Source organism: Arctopsyche grandis, chromosome 13, assembly GCF_051622035.1.
Source record: "Arctopsyche grandis isolate Sample6627 chromosome 13, ASM5162203v2, whole genome shotgun sequence".
Lineage (NCBI taxonomy): Eukaryota > Metazoa > Arthropoda > Insecta > Trichoptera > Hydropsychidae > Arctopsyche > Arctopsyche grandis.
Genome location: NC_135367.1, coordinates 28690967 through 28713586, shown reverse-complemented (window position 1 = coordinate 28713586; position 22620 = coordinate 28690967). Strand labels below are relative to the sequence as shown.

Here is a 22620-nt window from a genome sequence, read left to right as displayed (position 1 = left end):
TTAATCTACTCACTTTCATTTAGGCCTCACTGTGATTTTATTTAAACATAATCATAAAAAAATAGCAGATAAAATTAAAACATCTAATAATAAAATACAAAGTTGGGAATGTTTTGCATCTACAGCCAGTACCAATATACTTATATAAGATTCAGCTGCAAATACAAAAAAATCCCTGGGAGGTCCAAATGAAAGAGAGAAGATCAAAATTTTACTCATACATCATGTTCAATTATGAAAATAATGATGAGCGCAGTCTATCAGACAAATAGGTTAAAATAATCTCCGATAATTTACGCTCACTTAGGTGAAAAATATCGAATTCAGGCTCAGTATCAACGTTTTCATCGAGAAGTCAGATATGTAGCTCTTGGAATAGAAACCATTCGATGAAGAACTGTGCGGGCAGGAGGTCCATCTATCAAATAGTGATATCTACCACGCACATAATTACCAGGGACATAAAGTCCCAACTGTTCCAGCAACGACTGGCATGACGTATTGCCACGTAGAAGCTGGAGAATAAAACGAATTAATGAGAAGTTGTCTGAAGTTCAAGGGAATTGTACCCAAATATTTAAAAATTTGCTAAAAGAAAGGAGTAGGGAAGAGATATGGCTAATACTCGTAGTCTTTCCATTTACATTACAAGCCCACGATTATATTTCTCATTAAAAAGGCACTCTAACAAATCTATAGATACTTCGAAAATAAATTTATATATTCTTGGCGGTATTATATATTAAATGTTAATATTTTTATTTTTATTTCATTCAATCAATCATGTACACTTGTCTAACAGATCACTCCAATTCGATGAGTGTATTATACAGATCAAGAAATACCAAATTATATATAAATACATAATTATTATATAATTTTACATTATACACGACGTCTATTATCAAAAGTTGCAAAGTATCATTGCAAGTTTTTTATACAATACGATCCAATACAAGAATTTATACTCTGATAGGTAACAATCGACCTGGATTCACAAACTATGGTCTAACTAGCAGCATCATATGCTAACCACTAGTTAGACTCGTGGTAAGTAAGACTGGTAGTACTCAAACCCGTGACCACTCTGTTCAAAAGCATTATATGCTAACCACTAGTCTATGTTGCTGGTTAAAATTCAATATTTTGTTAACTAATGGTCGTGAAATTCAGTAAAAAATCCACATCAAATTCGATTTCGTTGAATTAATTGCATTGATGCAGTTGCTAAGCTCCTACGGCTCATATGCAATTCGAACGATATATTCGCTCGCTATTTTGTAAAATACATATATATATATGTACCGAGAGATACCTCGTTAAGTCGACGACGACGACTTCTCCACGTGTCGTTTTTCCTAATTGAAATTTGCATATTGTCACATTATCTGCACCGTCTCTGGTACACGTGCAGCGGATGCACGTGCAGATGAATTCCCGCTCAAAGGTCGCAAAGCTTGGCTATAAATACGCCAGTAGTGCTTTCGCTATTTACAAACTTGCACGTTGGCGATGAAAACACGTAATTATTTCGAAATGCGACAACGGTAACGTTTCTAACTAATTCTGCGAAATTTTAGCAACGACTTCTTATCGAATAGTATTTGCACTTTCACGATGAATAGCATCATGTGTACATGCAGACATGGCAGATGACTGAACGCATTTAAATTTAAATTGGCACATTCAGAGCGGTTCATTCAGCTGCGATTTTATATACATATGCATACATTGTCACGTTTTAATGAAATATTAAATAATTTTTCTTTTTACATATCTCCTTTGCATTTCACATGGTTTTCTTGTTAGTGGTAATTTTTTATATCTCTTATCTCTTATCCGATCGTTTTCATACTTTGCCATATTGCTCATTTTGGTCATCAATATACGTTAATGTATCGTCTGCTATTACGTTGGAGATAAAATATCGTATACAACGCGTTTTAAAAACGGGGCGCGTAGACTTGCCTGACGTTTAACAAGCGTTGTCACTTGTATTGTTCTTTAAAACTACTTGGTTAACTAACCAAGATTTTTTTTATTATTATTATTACGTTACATTTATCTTATTGGTAGAATTTAATTATGGAACTGATAATTTAAATGAAATTATATTGATGACAAAACCGAACAAAATGGCAAAGTTTGAAAATGATCGGATAAGAACCCAAATATCGTCAGACGAAAAAATTGTCAGCGAGATAATAAGAGGCTAGTAAAAAAATACATACATTTTATGTAATCGTTTATTTTTACGAGTTTATGTGTAGGGGGTTTAAATCGGTTATTTTATCCACTGGTTGAGTTTTACCAAAATTGAAATCCATTTCATTGAAATTTTTAAGCTATAAATAGGGAATGGATGAACATTTTCAGCAATCTTGTTTCAGATCCAGTTTTTGGAAAAAAAATCAACAAATACTAAATAACTCGTTTAATAGTATTCGATTTTCCATACTTTCTTTGAACTGATGCAAGCTAGAGAGATAAATTTCGAAGTAAATTTTTCTCGACATTGAAAATATTATATGAAATTTTCATTTTTAACGCCACACATCGATTTGTAAAAACGCCACACTTCTAGCATTGTAAGGACGAGCTTTTTTGTTGCATCTGTATGAAAACGTGTGCATTGAACGATTGAGGTTTTCCGCCGCGGAAAACCGGAAGGTGAACGTGCACGACTGAGGGGGTTGAAGTTGGAGTAAGGGGAGGTGAGGAGATATGTCTATGCAGGCCAATGCAACCGTCTCGGTTCAAACAAGACAATAGCAGAGTCTCCTTTGGAGTCTGTGCACGGTGCATACTTTATAAGCTGCAACATGCAGGCCGTCCCTCACGGTGCAGCCGGCCGTGCGACATCCGCCACTATTAAAATTGGAACGAGTGCCGGAAAACTGCCAGGGCGAGGATAATGCCACCGAGGAAAATTTACAGATGCACATCCTCGCTGAAGGACTCCGATGTATCTTGGTTTTACTTTGGAGATGGTTAATTTGCTGAATTATTGCCGGGGAAGATGGCTTTCGCTGCTTAGTTTGGCGCATGTGGATTCAGTATTTTAATCTCAGTGCCTATTTGGGTTCCGTTTCTAAATACGGTAGATTAGAATTTTAATTGATGTTTATTTTATTTTAAGTTTAATTTTGGACCATTGTGGCATTACAGGAATCCCTAATGTGCCTCAATGGTCGAGAAAATACAGAGAGATAAGAAAAATAAAAATATATTCATACATATTGTCACGTTCCAATGAAAGATAAAATAATTTTTCTTTTTTAAAACTACTTGGTTCACTAATCAAGATTACTTTATTATTATTAAAGCGTTACATTTATCATATTGGTCGAATTTAATTATGGAACGGAGAATTTAAATGAGATATGTAGAAATGTTCCACTTTAACTTTGCTTCACTATTTAACTTTGTTCTGCTGCTGATGTGTTGACTCTCGGAGTCTCGATGGTGATGACTAACTTAAATTCCAACAGTAATGAGTTTATATACTCTTCTTTAAAACAATGAAGTGTTGAAGACACGTGTCATACAATTTTGGCTAGTCAATGTTTAAGGTGTGCTACAAATAAATGGTGTTATTTATTAAATTAGGTGTGCCACAAATCAATGGTGTGTCTTATCCCTACTGGTTAGTCGACTACATTGAAAAGCGAAGTACATAACAATATATAATATATACATACACATCATTATTGAAACGATTCCTAAAAATTGGCAAAAAAATCATCCTACCTGCTGTCACAAATCTTCTGTATTTATTGTATGTACAATTTGTAAACATTATGTGCAAATCTAAAATCCATAGATGTCATAGGCTTCGTTCGATATTTGTAATATAAACTACTTAAACATGATCAATGTAATAGTAAACATTTTATTAAATTTATTTGAATAGTTTTATTTAATATAAATTTATTTGAATATTCATTCGTCTTTTTTATTAAATTAACTGTCACGAACAAACAAACGTTTAGCATATACGTATTGGGTCTCTTTCGAAATTGGGTCTACTTTACGGGACCGAAAGTGAAACGCCCGAAAACGCAAATATCGAAAAATCTTCAGTCGAAAGATAAAAAAAGAGTGTATGATAAACGGTACTATGTATATATAATATATATGAGTGGCATGCGGTGAAATTATCTCTCTTTTTTTTGTCATACAGCCTTGTTTAAAGCTCCTTTGGAGTCTGTGCACGGTGCATACTTTATAAGCTGCAACATGCAGGCCGTCCCTCACGGTGCAGCCGGCCGTGCGACATCCGCCACTATTAAAATAAGAAAAAGATACAACAGGAACAAGAGGAAAAGCCTGTTCCTCTTGTTCCTGTTGTATCTTGCTCGCGCAAATTAAGTGAGTATGTACGACGGGGGGAGAGACCCTTTATTTCGATTTTCAATCTTTGCCTTCCGATATTTACGTTTTCGGGCGTTTCACTTTCGGTCCCGTGAGGGAGACCGATAAAATTATAAGCACTGTCCTTCACATAGTTGTCACCTCGCACCTCTTAAGAATAAGACGCACTCAGGGAGGGCATTGTACATGAGCACACCCCTGTGAAAAATACCACCAGCTGTCTTCTTTTTTGTTTTTTCTTACTCTACCTTTTAATTTAATTAATTAATTATATAATTAATTGTTATTTTCATGTTTTTCAGCATCTTGTAATACATTGATTTATGTAATAAAAATCTGCATTGTTTGTAATTAATTGTCTAGGAAGGCGCAGTGGGGTCTTCCTGTCAAGCTTTTCTGGTATATGTACATTGTGGGTCTACGGGACGAGACAGAATGTTAAACGACAGAAAACGCAAATATCGGAAGGCAAAGATCGAAAATCGAAAGATCTTAAGTCGAAAGATCAAAAAAAAAAGGTGCATGGTAAACGGTACATACTCACTTAATTTGGGCGATCAGGATACGACAGGAACAAGAGGAACATGCTTTTCTTCCCGTATTCTGCGCGCGCACATTAATACGGGAGGAAAAGCCTGTTCCTCTTGTTCTTGTTGTATCCTGCTCGCGCAAATTAAGTGAGTACGTACGTGAGTATGTACCGTTTACCACGCACCTTTTTTTTTTGATTTTTCGACTTAAGATCTTTCGATTTTCGATCTTTGCCTTCCGATATTTGCGTTTTCTGTCGTTTAACATTCTGTCTCGTCACGGAGACCGGTACAGGGTATATCTATGTAAAAATAAAATAAAATAAATTATAAATAATTTTATCTTAATCAGTGTATCAATTCCTTTCCGAAATCACCCGTTGAAATCAATATGTACAACTCTAGTTACTCATTATACATATATGTATTATACTTCAATTCACACTCAAGTATGAATTAATATTATATGAACGGATATATTGAAATATAAACATGTTTAATTACGCCTGATTTATAGACCCTCGTCCAAGTGACCCAGAAGGACCAGCTCATGATATATTTTGTTTACATTTTTGCCTGCCAAAGGAGCACGCGAAAATAATTTATGTAAATAAATCGTGCAGGAGCGGAGGCAGAGGAGGGTACTACCTGCCGCTTCATGATTTTCAGGCATCCATCAGCTGGGTGCCGGCTGAAGCGCATTTTTCAGAGAATAATACAAACGCTTGTCTGTGTACCCATTCATCTCCTTTATCAGCCGCGATGGGTGGGAAACAGCCGCCACCACCACCCACCACCCCAACGCCTGACACCCCACGTCACCTTTGTGCCGCGAGTATTATACCGCGTTTTACATTGTATCCTTGGAGATAAGAATCTCGCGCCAGGGATACAAAATCATATGGCCCCTTATTGTCACAGGCTTAGCAGCTGCCGACACGCGCGTTCACCTTTTGTCCGTCCGTCGACTCTTTTCATGTTTACTTTATTGACATAATCCTAACAAGGATCTTCTCATCGCCAACAATGGCCGATTAACTTTGAGATAAGTATCGCTGGATGAATTTCATTTAAATTAAAATTGTATGGCAATATACATATGTATTTGTATGTGTACATACCTGGGTACAAATACCTGGGTACCTGGCTGAATGAAAAGATGGACCCAGATGAAGATCTAAGAATCTGCATCGAGATGGCTAGAACAGCAATTATCAAAATGAAGGCGGCGCTTACAAACAAGCATCTCAATTTTCATACGCGTTTGAGATTCGCGAAGAGCTACGTCTGGACAGTGTTACTCCATGGATGTGAAATGTGGACTCTGAATACCAGGATGATCAGCTGAGATGTGGGTCTACAGGCGTATACTGAAGATCCCGTGGACCAAAAAAATATCAAATGAAGCTGTCCTCGGCATGATAGGGAGAGGCAGAGAACTTGTTTCTATCATCAAGCGGAGAAAGATGGAGTACTTTGGACACATGATACGGGGTCCAAAATACGAATTTCTCCATTTGATAACCATGGGGGAAAATAGAAGGTAAAAAATGGATTGGCAGGAAAAAGTTGTCTTGGCTTCGGAACATGCGCATGTGGACCAATATGAGTGTCCTAGGATTTGACTCACTATCTTCGAGAATTTATCTATCCTTTGATCAGTGACCGGAGAGACTCTATGACATTTTGCCACTTTTTTCAAATTAGAAAATCATTCACGATAATTCTCAGAACGTACTTTTTTCATGCCGTTTTTATTTCATAATAGCTACAAACATAGGTATTTATTATTGAAATAATACTGAGTTTTTAAGTGAATATCCAAATAAAAGGAAAGAGACAAACTGACGATTTTTCCTAGGAAAACAATAAATAATTTATATACAGCGCTAGAGAAATATTACTACTTGATATTTTTTTATTCACTTTTTCTTTAAAATGGTGATGTTGATGTGATGGTTTTACAACTACTATTTGTGTATTTTAGTATTGATTGGCAACTGTCCTTCATTAATTCACTCAAAAAGATGATTATCTATAACGACTTCTAGTTTTGAACACACTATTTCAATTAAAAATGAATTTCATTTATGATTTATTTTTTCAATCAATTTGACCTACGATAACAACTTTGTTTTGAATAATAGGATGCAACAGTGAGCCCGTAGTGAGAGTATACATATGTACATATATATAATTATTGTTTTCCAAGAAAATTTGAACTTAAATGTTTATTTTCTTTGTTTTATTTATGTACCCGTGCAATAGTTTAAAACCATCATTAGCTTTTTAAGAATATTCTTCCCAAAATTATGACAAAAAACTGTTGCATGCTCAATTTTGTCAGTAAAATCTCGAAGATAGTATTAAAGGGAAGTATTGATAACCCTTCAATTTTGTCTGAGCTTAAATTTTGGGCACCTGAATACTGTAGAGCTTTGCGTTATCATCAACTTTTTCAACATATTGTTGTGAAAATGTCTGCTCTCTTATAAAGGCTGTCCGGTTTGATTTTCATGTTAATGAACCGGTCAGTTTAATGAGATTCAAAACGAGTCTATTTGAATGAGATGAACAATTTCTAATTTGTTATTGTTCTTGTTTATGTTTTTTTTTGTGAGACTAGTGTGACACAGTCTCACAAAAACAATCTGTTAGGTCACATTGGTTATTTTTTTTATTTTTGTTATTTATTATTTTTTATGTATTTACATATATATAGTAATTAAATAAAAATTAAAATAAAATATTTATGAGATTCAACGTGAGTTTATTTGAATTAGATGAATGATTGTTAATTTTTAACTGTTCTTGTTTAATTGTAAGGCTAATGTGACGCATTGGGGCAACCTGTCAGTTAATATTGGTCATTAATTTGTTATTTTTTTTATTTATTCATTTTTTGGTTATTAATTATAATAATAAAATAAATAAATAAATATGTAAGTACTCAAATGGTACCTAAAAGAGTATAAAACGGTGCAAGAAAGGTTGTTAGTAAGATGAGTGATCGATGAAATGTCGTTCAGAGTAGGCCTTTATCCAGCATTGGATGACAAATAACTGTAAATGATTTTGATGATGACGAAATAAAATAGCTGTTTACTTGCTAAAATTATAATTACTGAATACAGCTGCAAGGCGAATCGCTCCCGCCAACGACCATACCACGTTGAATACACCGGTTCTCGTCCGATCACCGAAGTTAAGCAACATTGGGCGCGGTCAGTACTTGGATGGGTGACCGCTTGGGAACACCGCGTGCCGTTGGCCCCCTTTCTTTTTGCTCGTGATATATTTTGTTGAATGCGAATTTTATTCGCAGAAATTATCTACCCTTTGTGCAACTTTCGCCAACGACCATACCACGTTGAATACACCGGTTCTCGTCCGATCACCGAAGTTAAGCAACATTGGGCGCGGTCAGTACTTGGATGGGTGACCGCTTGGGAACACCGCGTGCCGTTGGCCCCCTTTCTTTTTGCTCGTGATATATTTTGTTGAATGCGAATTTTATTCGCAGAAATTATCTACCCTTTGTGCAACTTTCGCCAACGACCATACCACGTTGAATACACCGGTTCTCGTCCGATCACCGAAGTTAAGCAACATTGGGCGCGGTCAGTACTTGGATGGGTGACCGCTTGGGAACACCGCGTGCCGTTGGCCCCCTTTCTTTTTGCTCGTGATATATTTTGTTGAATGCGAATTTTATTCGCAGAAATTATCTACCCTTTGTGCAACTTTCGCCAACGACCATACCACGTTGAATACACCGGTTCTCGTCCGATCACCGAAGTTAAGCAACATTGGGCGCGGTCAGTACTTGGATGGGTGACCGCTTGGGAACACCGCGTGCCGTTGGCCCCCTTTCTTTTTGCTCGTGATATATTTTGTTGAATGCGAATTTTATTCGCAGAAATTATCTACCCTTTGTGCAACTTTCGCCAACGACCATACCACGTTGAATACACCGGTTCTCGTCCGATCACCGAAGTTAAGCAACATTGGGCGCGGTCAGTACTTGGATGGGTGACCGCTTGGGAACACCGCGTGCCGTTGGCCCCCTTTCTTTTTGCTCGTGATATATTTTGTTGAATGCGAATTTTATTCGCAGAAATTATCTACCCTTTGTGCAACTTTCGCCAACGACCATACCACGTTGAATACACCGGTTCTCGTCCGATCACCGAAGTTAAGCAACATTGGGCGCGGTCAGTACTTGGATGGGTGACCGCTTGGGAACACCGCGTGCCGTTGGCCCCCTTTCTTTTTGCTCGTGATATATTTTGTTGAATGCGAATTTTATTCGCAGAAATTATCTACCCTTTGTGCAACTTTCGCCAACGACCATACCACGTTGAATACACCGGTTCTCGTCCGATCACCGAAGTTAAGCAACATTGGGCGCGGTCAGTACTTGGATGGGTGACCGCTTGGGAACACCGCGTGCCGTTGGCCCCCTTTCTTTTTGCTCGTGATATATTTTGTTGAATGCGAATTTTATTCGCAGAAATTATCTACCCTTTGTGCAACTTTCGCCAACGACCATACCACGTTGAATACACCGGTTCTCGTCCGATCACCGAAGTTAAGCAACATTGGGCGCGGTCAGTACTTGGATGGGTGACCGCTTGGGAACACCGCGTGCCGTTGGCCCCCTTTCTTTTGCTCGTGATATATTTTGTTGAATGCGAACTTTTATTCGCAGAAATTATCTACCCTTTGTGCAACTTTCGCCAACGACCATACCACGTTGAATACACCGGTTCTCGTCCGATCACCGAAGTTAAAGCAACATTGGGCGCGGTCAGTACTTGGATGGGTGACCGCTTGGGAACACCGCGTGCCGTTGGCCCCCTTTCTTTTGCTCGTGATATATTTTGTTGAATGCGAACTTTTATTCGCAGAAATTATCTACCCTTTGTGCAACTTTCGCCAACGACCATACCACGTTGAATACACCGGTTCTCGTCCGATCACCGAAGCTAAGCAACATTGGGCGCGGTCAGTACTTGGATGGGTGACCGCTTGGGAACACCGCGTGCCGTTGGCCCCCTTTCTTTTGCTCGTGATATATTTTGTTGAATGCGAACTTTTATTCGCAGAAATTATCTACCCTTTGTGCAACTTTCGCCAACGACCATACCACGTTGAATACACCGGTTCTCGTCCGATCACCGAAGTTAAGCAACATTGGGCGCGGTCAGTACTTGGATGGGTGACCGCTTGGGAACACCGCGTGCCGTTGGCCCCCTTTCTTTTGCTCGTGATATATTTTGTTGAATGCGAACTTTTATTCGCAGAAATTATCTACCCTTTGTGCAACTTTCACCAACGACCATACCACGTTGAATACACCGGTTCTCGTCCGATCACCGAAGTTAAGCAACATTGGGCGCGGTCAGTACTTGGATGGGTGACCGCCTGGGAACACCGCGTGCCATTGGCCCCCTTTCTTTCTGCTCGTGATATATTTTGTTAAACGCGAACTTTTATTCGCAGAAATTATCTACTCTTTTGTGCAACTTTCGCCAACGACCATACCATGTTGAATACACGGTCAGTACTTGGATGGGTGACCGCTTGGGAACACCACTTGTCGTTGGTCCTACATTTCTCTCGGTTTTTTTCAGTTCGCTGAATGTTTTCAAAGGGGGGTGAGTTGAAGCAACATGTTTCACATTTTGTTAACAGCTTTAAACCTTTAAAGACGTTAAGATTCCAGTAGCGCCCTTTTTGAAGCAATAATCTCTTAATTCATTCAAATGGAAGAAATTGAAGCCCCACTGCTATCGTCTGCTATTTAATTAACACCCTCACGCCCGGTCCAAATTTTTTCGCTCGCAGTTAAGCTTGCACAGATTGATCCGATATTCCAATACTGCTCGTGTACATCATGAATGGGGCGAGCTGGTTCAACGAAGAGACGGGGGTTTCAAAACCCTTTCTGGGCAGGTTGTAGCGCGGTTAATTACGAAATTGTACATTAAGCCTATTAAAGCGTACCCTCCCTCACTTTCATTCCCTTCTCCGCCTCATCCTCGCCCTTGCTAACGATCTCATTGACTAATTAAAACGAGTTCAACACCGAAGCCCTGGAAAAAAAGTATTCATATTCCTGGATAGAGGGTGGTGGACGAGAGAAAATGGGGTGGCTGAGGCGTAGATAGGGGGTAACATCAAAGGTCGGGTACAAAGGGGACGCGGCGTCAATTTAATTTCACGGGAGTGATGATAATTTTTTTTCACAGACCCCCCCCTCTCCCTTTACCTACCTATAAGCCGGTTATCGGGTTTCATAAAAGAATCTCCGTATTAATTACGGGCCTGGAAAAAAGGACGCTACTCTTTTTTTTTGTGCGATTTGATATTGCATAATACGAGAGTAAATAATACGAAAATGAGGATGAAGCAACTTATTTATTATATAAATACGTAATTAATTAATAAATAAAAATGTGTATATGTTAAGAACCCGTGTTAACAACATGGAACAGAAGTTGACGAGAGCCACTCAGCTTGCAGAACTCTTCAGCACTAAAAAAATTCAGAAACCCGAACAAAGCTCAAGCAAAAGAGAAACCAACGGCACGCGGTTTTCCCAAGTGGTCACCCATCCAAGTAATGACCGCGCCCAGTGCTGCTTAACTTCGGTGAACGGACAAGAACCGGTGAATTCAGAATGGTATGGTCGTTGACGAGAACAAATCTACTTGCAGCACTGAAAATTATGAGAGTATCAGTGACAGAAAAATATAGAATGAAAAAAAAAGTAATAGGCGTTTAAACAATTAAAATCTGACATAGCGAGAGGGTGGCGAAAAGAAAAAAAACGAATTGAACAGTGTAGAAAAATGCGGCAATGTGGACAATGAACGTCACCAAGAAAGATTATGGAGTATTTTCAAACGTGTCTATTAAGATTATTTTTCACCATCGTAATGGCAGACTTGATTTCCATATACATACATACATATATTAATCACTAAACTGAGCAAAATGGCAAAGTTTGAAAACGATTGGAATAGTATGGAAAATAATCCAAATTTCGTCAGAGGAAAAAATCGAAAGTGAAGTAAGAAGATGCTAGTAAATAAGAGATATAAAAATTACCACTTACACGAAAACAATATGAAATGCAAAGGAGGTATGTAAAAAATGATTAATTTCCCTTAAAAATTAAACGGTTTTTAAAATATATATAAAAAAATAGTCACAGCTTATAAACGTCAGACTGGAGGGCAAAAAATGTAACGAAAAATAAAGCCGACGTAGAAATAGTGATTTAAATGTTTAATAAAGTGTGCGGTTTATTGCGAAGGTCTGGCTTTGTCTCGGTGTCGGCCAGGGGTAGTGAACAGTGTGGCTCGCGAAATATTACACAAGTTAACCGGGAAACCTGGTCCTTGGTCTCCCTTCCTAACTACGGCCCTTTTTAATTAGAAAGCCGCGCGTTTAATAAGGAAAAAGAACGTTTCGCCCGCGAATTTATGTCGTCACTCACACAAATTAAAAGCGACCCAACTCTTACACTATTATGCTACCCGTTGTGCATGATAAAAATGATTTAACAGGTACAGAGTAAAATTATTCTACATTTGTTTTTAAAACGCAACTTACTTCGTATGCAACATTTGCTTTAGGATTGTAAAATGTGACAATTGATCATATAGAAAAAATGTGGCGTTCATGGGACGCGTACATGGGACAGTCCTTTCAAAACGATACATTCGACCTTTGTCGTTGAAAATGTATGGTAGCATTTATCTTTGCTTGACAGTGATTTGTACCAAAACGACCCTTTGGATCATTTTTGGTAAAATAGTATCCTTGCTTGACAGTGATCGATAACGGTGTATCCCATATTCGTATCGATTGTCCGATGTCAAGCAAGGATAAAATTTTACTGAAAATGGTCCAAAGGGTCGTTTTGGTATAGATCACTATCAAGCAAGGCTAAATACTACTATACGATTTCAACGACAAAGGTCGAATGTATCGTTTTGAAAGGACTATCCTATGTACGAGTCCCATGAATGCCGCATTTTTTCTATATATTTAAAACTATCTAAAAAAACCACGTCCCACATTCACCGCTGCCTGATTTCGCCCTGACTTACTTTGTGCATGCGCTCCTCGGCTGTTTAGGTCAATTCATACCTATCTAGCATTAACCGGCAGCAGCAGGTATCCTGCAAGTACGGATAGTATTCTTTGGTACATTATATGTACATATATGGATACCTGCTGCTGCCGGTTCGTGCTGGATAGGTATGCACAGACCTTAAACAGCGGATGAATAAAGTTGGATGGGATTTGTTTAAAATCTCCATTGAGGGCGTATGCTCACAGTATATATATATATTTTCGGAATGAATTTTAATGGATTTGTGTAGTGTAAGAATTCTAAGGGCGAAAACATACAGCGATGAACGGCACACCGCGTGCATGGCTCCTCACCGTGGGTGGTCTCCTATATTTATTCAAATATGGGATAGACCGTTATCGATTACTGTCAAGCAAGGATAAATACAAGCATAAAATTTAACCGAAAAAGGTCCAAAGTGGAGCATTGTGGGGCGGAGCATGCCGGGTATCCCATGAATTGCCGGCACGGCACTGAATGGCACGCATCATTTTTTTCGCATTTTTAAAAGTATAAAAAATAAAGTAAAAAACCACTTGCCACATTCACCGCTGTGTGATTTCGCCCTAAAGCATGCATGAATACATACATACGTATATTCAAATCAAGCTTTCTTGTTTGACAAAATGAAGGAGCGCACACATAGCATCACTAACTAGTTAAGAGACCCGAAGTGCATTAGCGAGTATAGAGTATAGACAGCCGGTGAAATATAGCCGTTGACGCGTACGGTGCGCTGGGGTGGGGGTCATGCGCAACCCCATGATGATTTATGTGTGGGGATGAGGCTCGAGTGTTATACCCTGTCGGTGTATTGATATAAATGTCGACGACAACGACGAAGCTCGCGTTTTGCGAGTTTCGTCACAAATGGATGTAATCAATCAATTGAGCGTCACAACGGAATGGACGCACTCGGCGTTCGCAGCGACACCCCGCGGCGCGATCACTGAAATATCGCAACTACATACGAGCACTACGCCATGCGTCATTTTTATTTTGGATCCGCTTTAATTTATCGCCAAAAGTTTTTTTATGTTTTATTTATGAAAGCCTTATAATTTCCCGGATGTGGAACTTGAATTTTTTTTTGCTGTTAAAATATATATATAATTATTCAACAGATAGGCATATTTAATTTTTTTTAACCGATCAGTAAAAAATTCACATTTTCATCTGTAAAAAAAAACATTTAGTAGGTAAAAATAATGGATTAATCAGTGAATATAATAAATTACTGTAATTTTATATACTTTACTAAAGTTATTATTAAAATATTAAATTGCAAACCGCACTCACATATATAAATCCGTTGTCTCCAAAGAGGCGTCTCACGATAAAGATCTGTAAAAAAGTAGTATAACAATTGCTAATCTATTATTTTCATAACTAACTACTTTCACTTACAAAGTAACCCTGTTAAATGGCATGTAATAACTCATAAGTGATCCAAGTGATACCTAGGATGACTATATGTCAAAGCTGACCACAGAGAAGAGTTTATGGCGGTAAGAACTCACTCCTTGAATGGAAATCTCTCTCAAGTACCGCCTTTTTCTCAACACATCTTGGATAAATGCGAGAAAAATAATATCCAAACCTCCAACAAGGTAAGAGTGACGATGGATGATAGCTTAGCTAATAGAAACCTGTATTTAGCCACGTACAATGTAAGAACGTTATCGAGTGAAGGAAGTGTGCTTGCATTAGAGAATGAACTAGAAAGTATCAAATGGGATTTAGTAGGACTTAGCGAAGTAAGACGAAAACAGGAAAACCAAATAATCCTAAAAAGTGGTAACTGTCTCTACTGGAGAGGGCTACCAAATGGTAGAATAGGAGGAGTAGGGTTTCTTATCAATAAGAGAATAGAAAGAAATATTATAGAAATAAACGACATATCGGAACGTATATGCTATGTAGTATTAAGAATCTCGAGCAGGTACACTTGTCAAATCTTCCAAGTGTACGCCCCCACATCTAGCCACCCAGACGAGGAAATAGAAGACTTCTACGAAAAACTACAGGGCGCATACGATAATAGCCGCCACCACTTTAAAATAATCATGGGCGACTTTAACGCAAAAATAGGACAAAAGGCAAACACAGAAAGAGCAGTAGGCAATTTTGGTACCGGCCAAAGAAACGACAGAGGCGATCGCCTCATAGAATTCGCAGAACACAACAGGCTCTTCATCACTAATTCATTTTTCAGGAAAAACACCAACAATAAGTGGACTTGGGAGAGTCCTAAAGGAGACAGAAACGAGATCGATTTCATCCTAACAAATGCCCTGCACTCCGTTAAAGACGTTAGTGTTTTAAGTAAAGTAGATATAGGCAGCGATCACAGATTAGTCCGTGCCAAGATGGCCATTAATATAAATTGCGAACGTAGGAAATTAATAAAAGGATGCAGTAACTCTCCAGATTTCGCTCAACTAAGGTCTAGGAAAAAGGAATTCGAACTCGAACTTGGAAATCGATACGGGAAATTAAACCCAGAAGCAGACATCGAGGAATTGAACACTGTAATTAGTTCGGTTCTAACCTCAACAGGTAAGAAATTAGGTGGTTTCAGGAAACAGATTAAATTAAGCAAAATTTCAGCGGAAACAAAAAACCTAATTAAGCATAAAAGGAATTTAGATAGGGATAATAATAAGCAAGAATACAATCTAGTAAATAAGGAAATTAAGAAGAGAATAGTCAGGGATGTCAGGGATTTTAACAGCAAGCTAATAGAAAATACCATTAAGAATAACCGTAGCCTGAAAAAGTGCAAACAGGATCTTTTCTTAGGCAAAAACCAAATGATCGCAATCAGATCAGAGAGCGGAGTAATAATTAGGAATAGAGAAGAAATCATAGACAGAGTTTACACGTTCTATGCAAAACTATACGAGAACGACAACGGCCAATTCCCCACTCTGGAATCGACACACGGCCAAAGGGTTCCTGCAGTATTGCCTAGCGAAGTAGAGGCCGCGCTAAAAACTGCAAAGAATGGTAAAACCCCAGGGGAAGATAATATTCCCATCGACTTACTAAAATGTGGCGGCCCCCCCCTAATTAATATCTTAGCTAGGCTTTTCAGCAAATGCATCCAGAACCAAGCTATACCAGAAGGATGGAATAACGCAACTATCATTTTAATACACAAAAAAGGCGACAAAAGCGATATCAAGAACTACCGACCCATTAGTCTACTTTCAGCGGTCTACAAGCTCTTCACGAAGGTTATTACAGAAAGGCTGAAGAATATCCTCGACGAGAACCAACCTATAGAGCAGGCAGGGTTTAGGGCAAATTTCAGCACAATGGACCACCTCCAAGTAGTTGGCGAACTAATCGAGCGCGCCAACGAATATCAACGGCCACTGTGCCTAGGTTTCGTCGATTATGAGAAAGCCTTCGATACAGTTAGTCATAATGCAGTACTTAACGCTCTAAAAACACAGGGAGTGCCGGAACCCTATGTGGGACTGTTAGCTACAATATATAAGAATGCCACAGCTTCAGTTAAAATTTTTTCAGGTACAGATAGATTTAGCATAGGAAAAGGAGTAAGACAAGGAGATACAATCTCGCCCAAGTTATTCAATGCGGTGCTTGAGGGAGTTTTCAGGAAATTGGATTGGGATACAGCCGGAGTAAGCATCAATGGTCGCTTTTTGAGTCACCTTCGGTTCGCAGACGATATAGTTTTAGTAGCTCGTGATTCAGCTGACCTACTTATCAGACTAACACAGCTGGACAGGGAAAGTAGAAAAGTAGGATTAAAAATTAACGTAGATAAGACTAAACTAATGTTCAATAGTTATTGCATGCCTGATAGCATCCCCTTAGATGATAAACCAGTAGAAGTAGTAAATAATTATTTATATTTAGGTCAAATAATTGACATGTCTGGTAGTAAAAATGAAGAGATAAAGAGACGTATGAAATTGGGGTGGAGTGCATTTGGACGGATGAATGCTGTTTTTAAATCAAAAATGCCACTCTGCCTGAAGAAAAGGATCTTTGATCAATGCGTTTTGCCAGTGATGACGTATGGATGTGAAACTTGGACACTGAACGCCAAGATGCAAAATAAAATCCAATGCACTCAAAGAAGTATGGAACGCTGTATGCTTGGCATAACGAGGAAAGACAGGAAGCGGAACACGTGGGTGAGAAATATGACAAGGGTAGTGGACATAGTGGATAGAGTGAAGAGATTGAAATGGCAATGGGCGGGTCACGTAGCTAGGAGGATGGACGAAAGGTGGACAAAAGAAGTGCTTGAATGGTACCCGAGAGAAGGCAAAAGAGTAAAAGGAAGACCGCAAGGAAGATGGGTGAACGAAATTAGGAAAATGTGCGGAATGAGATGGATGAGTGTTGCGCAAAACAGAGACGAGTGGAAGCGTGTTGGAGAGGCCTTCATCCAGCAGTGGATGGCGAATGGCTGTAAATGATGATGATGATGATAATAAATGATCAATTTGTCTTGATCAGTTGCTATGCAATCAGTTATTAAATAGAATGATAAATATTTAAATAATATGAGCAGTAATTAAGGGGGTATTCTAGTTTATAGTCATGAACTGTGGGTATTTTTTCAGGTGCTATAAAAAAAACTAAAAATATTTTTAGTAGCCATTATTTTACCAAATATTTATTAATGTTTGAAGAATACATAAAAAAAATCAAAGGAAAAAATTCAAAATTCAAAAAGTTACAAGCCGATGAAGTGAAGGGTCTCAAAAAATGGCACGCCCTGGTTGACACGATTGCAACCCTCTTAGTAATCTGCAAATAAATGCTACAATCGCCCGAACTACGGAAAAGTCAGCCGCTATTTTTTTGGCAAAATAGCGTCTGTTTGACATAAAAAGACATTTTTTTACCAGTTTTTTTGACTTTTCGAAATTTTTTAAAAATAGTTAAAGTGGAATTTTATTTAATTCTTATATAAAGACAAGTTAGTATATTATCCTTATTAATTCAATTCAGATTCGTGTAAATACGAGTAAATACTAGTACGAGCGTTTCGCAATTTTACCGATTTAAAATTCAGCACACTTTCAATTAATCCTTTTAAACGAAAAAAAAAATAGTGTAGCCAGAAAACTATCTTAATAAACATGTTTCAATAGAAAAAACTCAATATAAAACAGTATTAACAGTGGGAAAAAATCCCAAATGAAAATACATACTTTTGACTTTTGATTTGAACTAGACGACTACTTAGAGAGATTTGAAAGTACTATAAATGAAAAATAAAATACCAAAATAAAGATTACAATATTTATTTTTAATAGGAAATTGACAGATTTTGAGACATCGACCGAACAACACCAAGATATAGAAAAATCACGCGATTTAAAAAACACATATATCTCCGAATCTCGAGCCAATCAACATTTTTTATTACCAGATTCGTATTTACTGGGCATATATCTATAAGAAAAGTAATATCTTGTTTCTGAACCATTTTTCGTGTCAAACAGTATTATTAAATTAAACGATCAGTTTTACGCAATGTTGCCATATCGGATCGTTTTCGATGGTTTGCGAGTTTTCAGTGTCTCGTAATTCAGCGACTTGTGTAATAAAAATGCTGCATTGTTTGTAATTAGCCAGGAAGGTTCATTGGGGTTAACCTGTAAGGCCTTACTGGTATAAAGTAAAAAATAATAGTGCATTCTGACCAAGTCGGATAGTATAATTTTCCGGTCAATCCCTTATGCTTTGAGGATAAATCCCTCATAGCTGGAGTTTCCTCACGGTTAGACACGCTTTTGTACTCTGATTTTGTTATTTCTGTAAGGTTCAATATAATATTAATTTGGTAAACCTAAATCTGTATGGACAGTGAGGAAGTTTGATGAAACCATTTGTTTCTTTCATCATATAGAAAATTTTGATTTCGGCCGATCACTCTACTGGTTAACAGGAGCTAAAAAGCTACCCTGTAGTTGCAATAACCGATAAGCAATTTCGGGAACAATTATAAACAAATTCGATTTCATATTCATTAATGGCAATATGACGTGCCCATTTACGCTTGCTAATCACTAATTAAGTTGCATCGACTGCAATTTGCGGACAGTGGGAGGCTTTGGATGGGGGGAGGGGTTAAGGGAGATGTGATCAAACTTAGCCATTACAGTGGACCTGTTTCGACCAGCACCTCACGGCTATTACTAGTACGTAGATGTCGTTAATTACATTAAGGGGCGCTGCATACAAAGGTGATTGAAATTTCTAAACCACTCTATTATGCTTTATACTATCGCTTACAACGATATATTATAACTTTATCATGTATGCACATTGTGAATAATTTTACGCTGCGTTTAATATACACGTGAATAGCTTATGAGCTTGCGGGCTGCGTTATTGGCAAGTAGAATCTTGATAGTAAATGTCACGAACATATATACGCTGTATATATGTAATATATGTACAACAGACGAGATGTATGTATTCTAAGCCAGCTTTAAAGATCAAGGTATTTGACCCTTAAAGCCCTCAACATGAGGCCACCACCCCGCAACAAATACAGTCTAAGAGACCCTTTCGTCGAAGAACGAGACGGTTGTTCATGAATATCGTACAAGAACAACCGCACATCACTGTTCTAATAAAAAAACCATACTGTACGTAACCAAGTACAAAAAAAACAATAACGCATGGACACATAAAGCGCGCATGTGTTAGGAAATAATACCTGAAATGTGCCGTGCGAATGCACGCACACCTCAAGTAAACATACATGTACACAGTTATATTATGTAAAAAACCAAAAAAAAAGATTTTTTTTTCCAAAATCTTTACATGGTCAACAAAAATCGACCATCAAACTTTGTCACTAAAAAACTATCAATTAACTTAATTTCTACCGACTGTCTTTCCACTTTATTTATGTACATATATACGTAATTTGAATTTCATCGTTACTTTCTTAATTTGAATGTGATGAATGAGTGGAATCTTAATCTACTCTCTTCCATTTGGGCCTCGCTGTGATTTTATTTTTTATTCATATTTTGTTTTATTTTATTTTACTTTTTCTTTCTCCTTTGTACATTTTTATATACTATTTTAATTTTGTTCAGTGTAAACAAAGAATGGGATATATGGATTTTATTTTTAATTTTTACACTTTTGTTATTTTTTTTTCTCTCTGAATGATGTATTATTTTCCTTTTGTTACTTTTTTTTTATTATTTTATTTTACCATGTTTTCTGCTTTTGCTTTTTTCCTTTATTTACAGTTTACTTGTTTTTATATACTTTTCAAATGTAGGCCATTGTGGCGCATTAGGTTCTTCCTGTAATGCCACAATGGTCCAAAACTATTAAATAAATAAATAAATAAATAAATTAAGTAATAACAATAATTAAAGTTTTGTGATCATGTGAAAATTCAAACTCAGAATCGATCACTGATCACGTTTACATAATATAGGTCAATATGTGTGGCTCTGTGTGTCTGAGTGTGTATTTCTGTGTGTCTTTTTATTATTTTATATATGTATATGTATATATAAAATTTTATCTCAACCGGAAGTAGTACTCTTACCCTATAAGATCGAGGTATTTTTATGTTTTTCTCGGAAACTTTTCGGCGTATTGAACTGACATTTCATATCTAGAATTATAAACCTAATGCCAAGTTATATATAAAATTTCGTGAACACCCGTTAACCGAAAGTGACAGCTTACACCTGTTGGCAGTTTACCGGATTTAATCGACCACTATTTTAATCGATCCTTTAAATATGTGTGCTCTTCACGATTTCATGTATAATTCCTTGTATCAATGTGATGAAAATAAAATAAATAAAAATCATTAAATTTAATTAACCAGAAGTGGGATTTTTTCCTCTTAAAAAAGTCAAAAAATTTTTTTTACCACACCCCTGAACGTATCAAAAATTTATATTTGTATTCTTTATGTTCTAAATTTGATAAGGTTTTGGTCAGAAAGCAATTTTATTAAATAACTAAAACTTTTTTTGGACCGAATTCGTTACACTTGAAGTTTAAATCATCTCATTCGTTGTTTTGTGAGAGAATGGACGTCTGCAAATAAAATAAAAATACGAGAAATAAAATCATTTGTGATTGGACCGATTCAGTAAAATATTAATTAAAAACCTTTCTTGAAAACAAAAAGTATAGGAACTTTCGGAAAAATAAAAGTTACACATCTGTTTTTGAGACAAAATAAAGTAAAGGGGACCTTTCTAACGATTCGCTCCATAGGATGAACAATTTCTAAGAATTTTACCCAAGGCATACCACTTAAAAACCAAAATATACTTGCTTCGAAATAATAAAATCTTTTTTTTTTCAAAGCATATAGCAGCGATTATTTTATTAGTTACCCAAAAGTAACATACATAAGAAATAAACGTTGCATTCATAGATCCATAGTATCTCATTAATCATTAAATTCATAATATTTTCTAAATTCACACTATTCCTTAATTTAGGCCCCCTATGCCCCCCCCCCTATGCCCCCCCCCCAAATTACGTCCCTGAAAACAATTCATAATATTTTCAATTAATGTTAATCGAAAATCGGGGAGGGGGCCCCTATCTTATGTATATTTCTATATACATGGATGTGTCTAGATTAGGAATAGATTTTATATTCGGAAACTGTTTTAAATTGTGTATTTAAAACTTACTATATCATCGAAGTATAATCAAATGTTATCAAAATTATTTTAAGCAATTCAGTTTATATTATTCACGGAAATTTGTTAATTCCCATTTTTATTTCAGTTGTTACATACATATAGGTATTGGTATATACATAATCTTGAGGTTGGAAATGGGCCTGACAAAAGGGCCCACGCAAATGTTGAAACTTACATTTCAAGCCTAATAAAAAAGTTAACCGATTCTTGGGCTGTTAAAGCAGGTATTAGTTGTTTGTGTATATCGTAAGAAATTTGTTTTGTTGAAATACCCAAACTTTAGGTACTATAAATTTTTACACACATGAAATAGTTAAAAAGTTATTTAATTTTACTGAGGGCCCATATTTTCTAACAGATAGTGGGGCCCACATGCCATCGGGCATGTTCGCTTGTATGGCCAGTTCGCCACTGCATGTACATATGTATGTTTATGCGTGCATAAGCACGCACGCACACACACAAATAGGGTTTATGAGGATGAGCTTATAACGAAACTTTTACACCCCCATTCATTTGCGTTGTTGAGCTAAACTAAAAAGCTGAGAACGCGTTTCCACCCATTTTTTTTAAATTTATATAGTTGGAACAGAATATGCAAGTGGACAAATTACTTTGGGAAATTATAACGTCCTCTTTGGCGTGTGTTTGCCGTTTTAACTAAAGCTATTCAAAACTATTTATATAAAAATATAATATTAAGTAGAAATATAAAAATATATTTTTTCTATTTTAATCCAAAAGTGGAGTCGACTCCGACTTCACGACTCCAACTCTACAGCCCTAGTTTCAATCCAATTATTAATATTGTACGCTTTAACTAAAAATTGCAGTGCGAAATCTCGCACGATGGAGAGCCGGCACATAG

At 37.0% G+C, this 22620-nt stretch overlaps 12 non-coding genes and 1 pseudogene across 12 annotated transcripts; 12 read left to right on the top strand and 1 right to left on the bottom strand.

Annotated features, from left to right (window-relative positions):
- The first annotated feature begins 8058 nt into the window (after nucleotides 1–8058).
- Nucleotides 8059–8177, top strand: LOC143921835 (5S ribosomal RNA). Its single transcript, XR_013261507.1, has one exon. It is a non-coding gene; the product is annotated as a 5S ribosomal RNA (ribosomal RNA).
- A 79-nt stretch (nucleotides 8178–8256) lies between these two features.
- LOC143921834 (5S ribosomal RNA) lies at nucleotides 8257–8375 on the top strand. Its single transcript, XR_013261506.1, has one exon. It is a non-coding gene; the product is annotated as a 5S ribosomal RNA (ribosomal RNA).
- Nucleotides 8376–8454: 79 nt separating this feature from the next.
- Nucleotides 8455–8573, top strand: LOC143921833 (5S ribosomal RNA). The gene has a single exon (XR_013261505.1). It is a non-coding gene; the product is annotated as a 5S ribosomal RNA (ribosomal RNA).
- A 79-nt stretch (nucleotides 8574–8652) lies between these two features.
- Nucleotides 8653–8771, top strand: LOC143921832 (5S ribosomal RNA). The gene has a single exon (XR_013261504.1). It is a non-coding gene; the product is annotated as a 5S ribosomal RNA (ribosomal RNA).
- Nucleotides 8772–8850: 79 nt separating this feature from the next.
- On the top strand, nucleotides 8851–8969 carry LOC143921831 (5S ribosomal RNA). The gene has a single exon (XR_013261503.1). It is a non-coding gene; the product is annotated as a 5S ribosomal RNA (ribosomal RNA).
- Nucleotides 8970–9048: 79 nt separating this feature from the next.
- Nucleotides 9049–9167, top strand: LOC143921830 (5S ribosomal RNA). Its single transcript, XR_013261502.1, has one exon. It is a non-coding gene; the product is annotated as a 5S ribosomal RNA (ribosomal RNA).
- Nucleotides 9168–9246: 79 nt separating this feature from the next.
- LOC143921829 (5S ribosomal RNA) lies at nucleotides 9247–9365 on the top strand. Its single transcript, XR_013261501.1, has one exon. It is a non-coding gene; the product is annotated as a 5S ribosomal RNA (ribosomal RNA).
- Nucleotides 9366–9444: 79 nt separating this feature from the next.
- On the top strand, nucleotides 9445–9563 carry LOC143921828 (5S ribosomal RNA). The gene has a single exon (XR_013261500.1). It is a non-coding gene; the product is annotated as a 5S ribosomal RNA (ribosomal RNA).
- Nucleotides 9564–9642: 79 nt separating this feature from the next.
- On the top strand, nucleotides 9643–9762 carry LOC143921784 (5S ribosomal RNA). The gene has a single exon (XR_013261457.1). It is a non-coding gene; the product is annotated as a 5S ribosomal RNA (ribosomal RNA).
- A 79-nt stretch (nucleotides 9763–9841) lies between these two features.
- On the top strand, nucleotides 9842–9960 carry LOC143921838 (5S ribosomal RNA). Its single transcript, XR_013261510.1, has one exon. It is a non-coding gene; the product is annotated as a 5S ribosomal RNA (ribosomal RNA).
- Nucleotides 9961–10039: 79 nt separating this feature from the next.
- On the top strand, nucleotides 10040–10158 carry LOC143921827 (5S ribosomal RNA). Its single transcript, XR_013261499.1, has one exon. It is a non-coding gene; the product is annotated as a 5S ribosomal RNA (ribosomal RNA).
- Nucleotides 10159–10237: 79 nt separating this feature from the next.
- On the top strand, nucleotides 10238–10356 carry LOC143921783 (5S ribosomal RNA). The gene has a single exon (XR_013261456.1). It is a non-coding gene; the product is annotated as a 5S ribosomal RNA (ribosomal RNA).
- Nucleotides 10357–11487: 1131 nt separating this feature from the next.
- Nucleotides 11488–11606, bottom strand: LOC143921786 (5S ribosomal RNA; annotated as a pseudogene).
- Nucleotides 11607–22620: the final 11014 nt, after the last annotated feature.